The following is a 6,637-nucleotide window of genomic DNA, read 5'->3' on the forward strand; positions in this document are numbered from 1 at the left end:
GTAGTTGGGGTTTGGATGTTAAACCAACCGTGCATTCCAAGGATAGATCCCACTTGGTCGTAGTATATAATTCTTTTCATACGTTGCTGGATTTGGTTTGCTGGTATTTTTGTTGAGTATTTTTGCATCCGTAATAATAAGAGATCAGTAGTTTTATTTGTTATGTCTTTGGTTTTGATATCAGGACAAAGCTGACTTTATCAAATGAGTTTGGGAGAATTCTTTCCTATTGTGTCTTTGGGAAGTGTCTGTGATGAGCTCTACCAAGTGAAATGTCCGGTAGAATTCAGCAGTGAAGCCATCTGGGTATGTGGTTTTCTTTGTGAGTACTTTTAGACGACCCATTCAATCGTGACTTGCTGTAAGTCTATCCAGATTATCTGTTTATTCTTTGGTCAATTTTTGTAGATTATGTCTTTGTAGGAATTGTCCATTTTATCAGAATTGTCTGATTTATTGACATGCAGCTGTTCATATTATTCCTTTATTTCTGTAAGGTCAATCGTGGTGTTCCTTTTTTTCATTTCTGAGTCTAATAATTTGAGTCTTCTCCCTTTTTAAATGATCAGTATAGCCAAAGGTTTGTTATTTCTGTTGCTCTTTTCAAAGAATGAATTTTTGGTTTCAGTGATTTTTCTCTATTGTTTTTCTATTCTCTATAATTTCCACTCTATTTTTTATTTTTTATTGTTTCCTTCCGTCCTTTAGGTTTAGTTTTCCAGGGTCCTGAGGTAGAAGATTAGGTTATTGAGATGAGATCTTTCTGCTTTTTTAAGATAGGAATTTGCGACTATAAATTTTCCTCTAAGCACTGTTGTAGCTGTGTCCCGTAAGTTTCGGTATGTTGTCACTTCCTTTCCCTTCATCTCAAAACACTTTATAATTGACATGTCGATTTCTTCTTTGACTCACAGGTTACATAGGAATGTGTCATTTAATTTTCACATATTTGTGAGTTTCCCAGATTTCCTTTTGTTAATTGATTTATAATTTTATGCCACTATGTCTTACTTGGTCCTTTCTTCTAAGAGGCACAAATAAGTGAATTTATCAAAGTTGCAGGATACAAGGTCAATATGCGAAAAGCAGCCATATTTCTATTTACTCAAAATGTAGAATTGGAATTTGAGATTTGCAAAATAGTCCCATAGTACAAAAAAAATGAAATCCTTAGGTATAACTCTATTAAAATCTGTATAGGAGCTGTATGCCGAAAATTATAAAGCACTGATGAAGGAAATTAACAAAAACCTAAATAAATGAAATAAATGGGTTGGAAGATTCAATATCGTTAAGTTGTTTATTCTCCCCAAATCGATCTAAAGATTGACCGTGACCCTATTCAAAATTTCAGCAGGTTTTTTTTGTATATGTCGATGTGCTTCCAAATTGTATGTGGAAAGGCAAAGGAATTAGAGCCAAAATAATGTAGAAAAGAGGAACAAAGTTGGAAGACTCGCACTACCCATTTACTGTACTTTTTACTGTGAAGCTACAGTAATCAGAACAACAAGCTATCGGTAAAATAGGAGTCACATAGACCAAGAACGACAGCAGAGTCCAGAAGTAGATGTGCACAAATGGCTTTGACAAAGTCACAAAGGAAATTCAGTGGCGAAAGGGTAGTCTTTTCAAGAAATTGTGCGCAGACAGTTGGATGTGCAAAGAAGTGGACCTTGACCCAGATCATATATCCTATAAAAAATCAAAATGAATTATAGACCTGAACGTAAAGTGTGTGACTGTAAAAACTATAAGAAACATGGGAATATCTTTGTGACCTCGAATTAGGCAGAATTTTTAGATATGTCACTGAAAGCAGGACCCAGTCGATAAAAAAAAAAAGAGACAAATTGGACTTTATCAAATTTATCAAAATTAAAAACCATTGCTCTGGAAAGGACACCGTTAAGAGAATGGAAAAACAAAACACAGGCTGGGAGAAAATATCTGCAGGTGACACATTTGTGACCACATTTGTGAACACAGGGACTTGTGTTCAGCACAATAACTCACTTTTAAAATAGCTGTAAGATAGCAAATGATCCAGTTTTTAAAATGAGCAAGAGATCTAAATAGATCCTTCCTCAGGGAAGACGTATAGATAGGAAATGAGCGCGTGGGAGGATTGCCACCATCCGCAGTCATTAGGGGACGCCAGTCTGAATTACGAGGCGGGATCGGCACACTCGTCCTAGGGTGGCTGAATGGAAAGCCTGGCCGGACCGGTGTCCGTGGCTGCAGAACACCTGGGACGCTAACGTGTTGCTCACGGCGCTGCCCGATGTTACAGCATCCTGGGAAACAGTTTAGCAGCTTCGTAGGAAGTTTCCTATACCCAGGAACCCCGCTCCTGGGTAAACGACAACTTATGCTCACATCGAAACCTTTGCGCAAATGTCCATAGCAGCTTGATCTATGAGAGCCCACACTGGAAACTGGCGTTGACATAGGCAATGGGACTTGGTGGGCGGGAATGCTACTGAGCAGCAAGGAGTAAACTGTCTAAGCTAAGGACGTGCTTGGGTGACTCTTAAGTGCCCTTTGCCGAGTGACAGAAGCCAGAATCCACAGGTTTCACAGTGTACGATGCCATCCATGAGATGTTTTGGAAAAGGCAAAACAGGAGGGGTGGGGCCAGGAGCAGATCTTGGAGGAAGGGACGGACTGACTGCGCAGAGTCTGTGCGAGAGGAGACGAAACGTCATGACCGTGGGCTGGATGTTCGATTAGTTATTTGTTAGAATTCATGGAGCCGTCCATCGCTGAGTGTACGTTAAAACAAAAACAGTAATAAGATATGGGAGGAATAAAAAAAAAATGGGATACAAACTATGACAGATGAACCTAACTGTATTACAAATGATGACACAAGCACACTGAAGGGAACAGGAAAGGAGAAACTAACCGAAGTTACTTTGTAAAATATTGAATATTTTGTTGGATAATGTAAGGATAAGGACAAAAAGAACCGTACACAGTGCTGTACTCTAGGTAGTAACATTGTTTCTCGTGGGTTAACGATTCTGAAACGATGTGCATAGATGAGCTGAATAAATAAGTACGTGGTAGATAATATCGGCTAAGTTGCTTACATTAGAAAAAGACATCGCAAGTAAGAAAAGCAGAAAGGCTGAGAGGGGACCAGAGGACACGTGCGGACACACAGATAGACACAGACGTAGACAGAAATGCGTGCGCGTGCGGGAGCAGACGTCACACAGCTCCAGTGTCTGGGTTCTGAGATGAAGCCCAGCAGCGGTGGGCACACACAGTCCCCCGATCTTGGCTTCTAAGCACCACTCTTCGTGGAAAGAAGGGGCCAAGCTGGACGGGTTCCCTAAGGCCAAGCTGGAGCAGTTTGAGCAACGAAATAAATAGCCACAGTATTGAGTCGTAACCCAATAAAATACAAATCTATGAGTCCGTGTCGATGTAAAGAAACAATCGCATAAGCAAACACATGGGGGAGGAGGTACATCTCTTCCTCACGGAGGAGTCCCAGGTCTTCTCTAGATGCGGTAGGAGCGAGGAAAACCGAAGGTCACGTCATGATGACACAGCAGTCGTTGTGGGCAAGATCCACTGATGGATGCTACAGTTATGTGCGGGAAGTTTGAGCAGATACGGAATATCTGCATGGCCCCGACTTGCTCGTGCAGAAACCTGGGCAGCACCAGCTGCACAGTGATGAAGAGTCACATCACCAGAAGACGAGACATCTTGCAGCCGTGGACGCGGTGCACGGAGACAGCCGTGCGGTCCCTGTGGCCTCCTGCCCAGATGCACGAGCTAAACCTGAGCAGGAGCAGCGGCGTACACACCCAGACTGAGGAACGGTCTAATGTGATCGAGCAGCACTCTTCCGTGTCAAGATCACACCAGGCAAGGGAGGACGGGGAAGTGTCCAGGTTGGGGGAGACTAAGGCATTGCATTTAGTGACGTAACGCAGTGCACGGCCCTGGCTTTCTCGGGTTCGGTCATGTTACTGGCCATACCCGATGTCGGCGTTAGGGAGGACGGGGGAACGGGACACGGGAACTGTCTGTGTTATTTATGCAACAAGATGATTTCAAAATTAAAAATATAGCCAACAATAAGCAGAGAGGGCAGGAGGACGAGAACGGAGACATGCGGTTGCTTGGGGACTTTATCTCGGAACCGTGCGCATCGTTATTGGCACGTGGCATTCACTAGAAGCATGGAGATAAGCAGCTACGTTTGCCGGAGTGATATTACCCAAAGAATTGTCAGCCTGGGCTTTTAACAGGGACCCCGACTGAGACTTAAAGTCACCCGTGGGCCCCCATGGTCTGTGGAAGGAAGTGTTTGGACAATCAGTTCAGGCCTAAGGAGGCCAAACTCAACAGACACTTCAGCCAAGGCCAAAGAAAAAGCTTCCAGACGCCACAGCCAGGGCCTGGGAGGGCCTGCCCTGGAGCCGGATCAGAGCCTCATCATCTGGGGACAACTTCTTCCTCACCGTAGACCCCCAGCCCGTGCCCCACAGGTCCAGCACGAAAGAGTAACCAGCAGTGCACTGAAGAGGTTTGGCTGAACCGGTCATCGCCAAGGTCAAGACCGACAGCTTCCCAGCATGCCTCACTCAGCCACTCGCTGGTCATGGCAGTTTACAGCCCAGCGGGAATGTTCATGAAATTCCAGGACGTTCCAGAACGGAAACGCTTAACGCCGGCACCACCGGCACAGCAGCGAGTGCCCGTGCGGCCCTCCATCGGCGGCGTAGCAGGGAGCCATCCGTCCGTTATCATCCCCCGCTGCCCCCGCTGATCGCTCGCTGCGTCGGGTCGGGCGCGGCCCAGGCTGCGGCGTCACAGTGTGGCCCTGAAGGAGTTAGATGAAATAGAGAACAGTGTCAATATCGTGTCAGCCACCGATGAGAAACTGCACACCGGGATCGGCGTAATTCACTCGTTGGTTTATGGACACCGAGTCCTCCGGGGACCGTCACAAATCCACTTGATGTTCCTGAGTGTGAGATTTAGCATTCGGATCTTTGATTTAGCTGAGTGATGGACGGACGCCCATGCAGCGGACCGCTCCCCCAGGCGGTCCCTCTGCGCCAGCGTCCACGGAGCAGCCCAGTCCGGTGCCGGCAGTACCTTGAGCTTGGGGTGGGCAGGCACCAGCCTGGGGGGCTATGTTTTGAGAAGGGTGCAGCTCCTGGTTCCCACTCCCGCAGCCCTGAGGGTGTGAGGTGGGAGTGGGTGACCCAGGGGTCCCTGGAGACGGGGGCGCGCAGGGCTTTCAGACTGCAGCTGGGGTCCTGGGGGGGCCCCAGGATCCACAGCCGCTCCCTGCTCTCCAGCTAGCTCAGCAGTGGACAGAAAGGGCTGGCGACGTGTGTCTGATCACTTAGCCCAGGCGGGAGACATAACTCTGCGGGTAATGGCTTGATGGATGGCGGTTCTCAGTTTCCTCCTCCAGGATTTCTGCGTGTCCCTCACACGGCTGCCTCGGTCCAGCTCTGAGTCTCTCTTTGATTTCTCATCATTTGCACCAGAAGTGGAGGAAGGAGGGACGGCAGGGGCTGCACCGCCTCAGTGTCCCCAGGGAGCGTGTGTGTGTGTGCGTGTGTGCGCGTGTGTGTGCGTGTGTGTGCGCGCGTGTGTGTGTGCGTGTGTGCGTGTGCGTGTGTGTGCGTGTGTGCGCGCGCGTATGTGCCGCCGGTGGGAGGGGTTCTGTGTACACCGCCGGGGCCGGGATAAGAGTGGCGTGTCCACGTGAGTGTGCTTCAGGTGGCGCTGGCGTTAAGTGATGATGTTTTAGCTGGGCTTGGTGACCGTCGCCCCGGGGGAGAAACCCCTTCCAGGGTTTGATCTCCCAGGGACGGGTGAGGAAGGTTCGCGTCCCACCCCATGTCACACAGGGGACGCTGAGGCTCAGGGCGCTGTAGGGCGCCGAGGCCACGCAGCTCTGAAGCTGGGCTTCAGAATGGCGTCTGCAGACCCTGCGGGCAGCACTCACAGCCACCGTGCCAGCCTATGTCTTTTCGTGGTGGCCAGTGACACCATCTTCTCATTGCTCGTTGGGGACACTTTCAGATTGGTGAAAGGGGCAGCACCATCCACGGGCTCAGACACGTCACCTGCCTCCTGAGGACCTGATTTACAGGCAGAAGAGCTGTGGTCACACGCTACAGAGGCCCCCGTAGGAGGGCTGCTGGCTCCCAAAGTGTGTGCTGCCTCCGGGGGCACAGAGCCTGGGGGATGGCGTGAGGACGTCGGGGTGAGCTCCAGCTGGAGGGCCCGGGAGCAAAGCCTCGCCAGATGCCACATGAGCCGCTTGCTCAGGTGCTCGTTCTAGTCAGAGGAGACCTGGTCGTGAGAAGCAGGCATCTGCGCAGGCAGCCCAGACGTCCGGCAGGGAGAAGACGGAACCGGAAAAATGACACAGAAGGCAGCGCAGAAGGGTGACGAGCCGGGGACGGCGGCGAGGGGCCTGGAGGGCAGAGCACAGGGCCACCGCTCGTGCCCGTGCCGGGGACTCGCTCTCTCTGGAGGCCCGGGCTGGAGAGGAGGGGAAAGGGAATTTCTGGAGAGAGAATGGATGAGAATCTTCCAGCATCGATGAAAGACATGAATCCTCAGAGTCCAGAGTCATAGAGTCCCAAGC

This window comes from Pteropus vampyrus, unplaced genomic scaffold (genome assembly GCF_000151845.1).
Source record: "Pteropus vampyrus isolate Shadow unplaced genomic scaffold, Pvam_2.0 Scaffold376, whole genome shotgun sequence".
In the NCBI taxonomy this organism is placed as follows: Eukaryota; Metazoa; Chordata; class Mammalia; order Chiroptera; family Pteropodidae; genus Pteropus; species Pteropus vampyrus.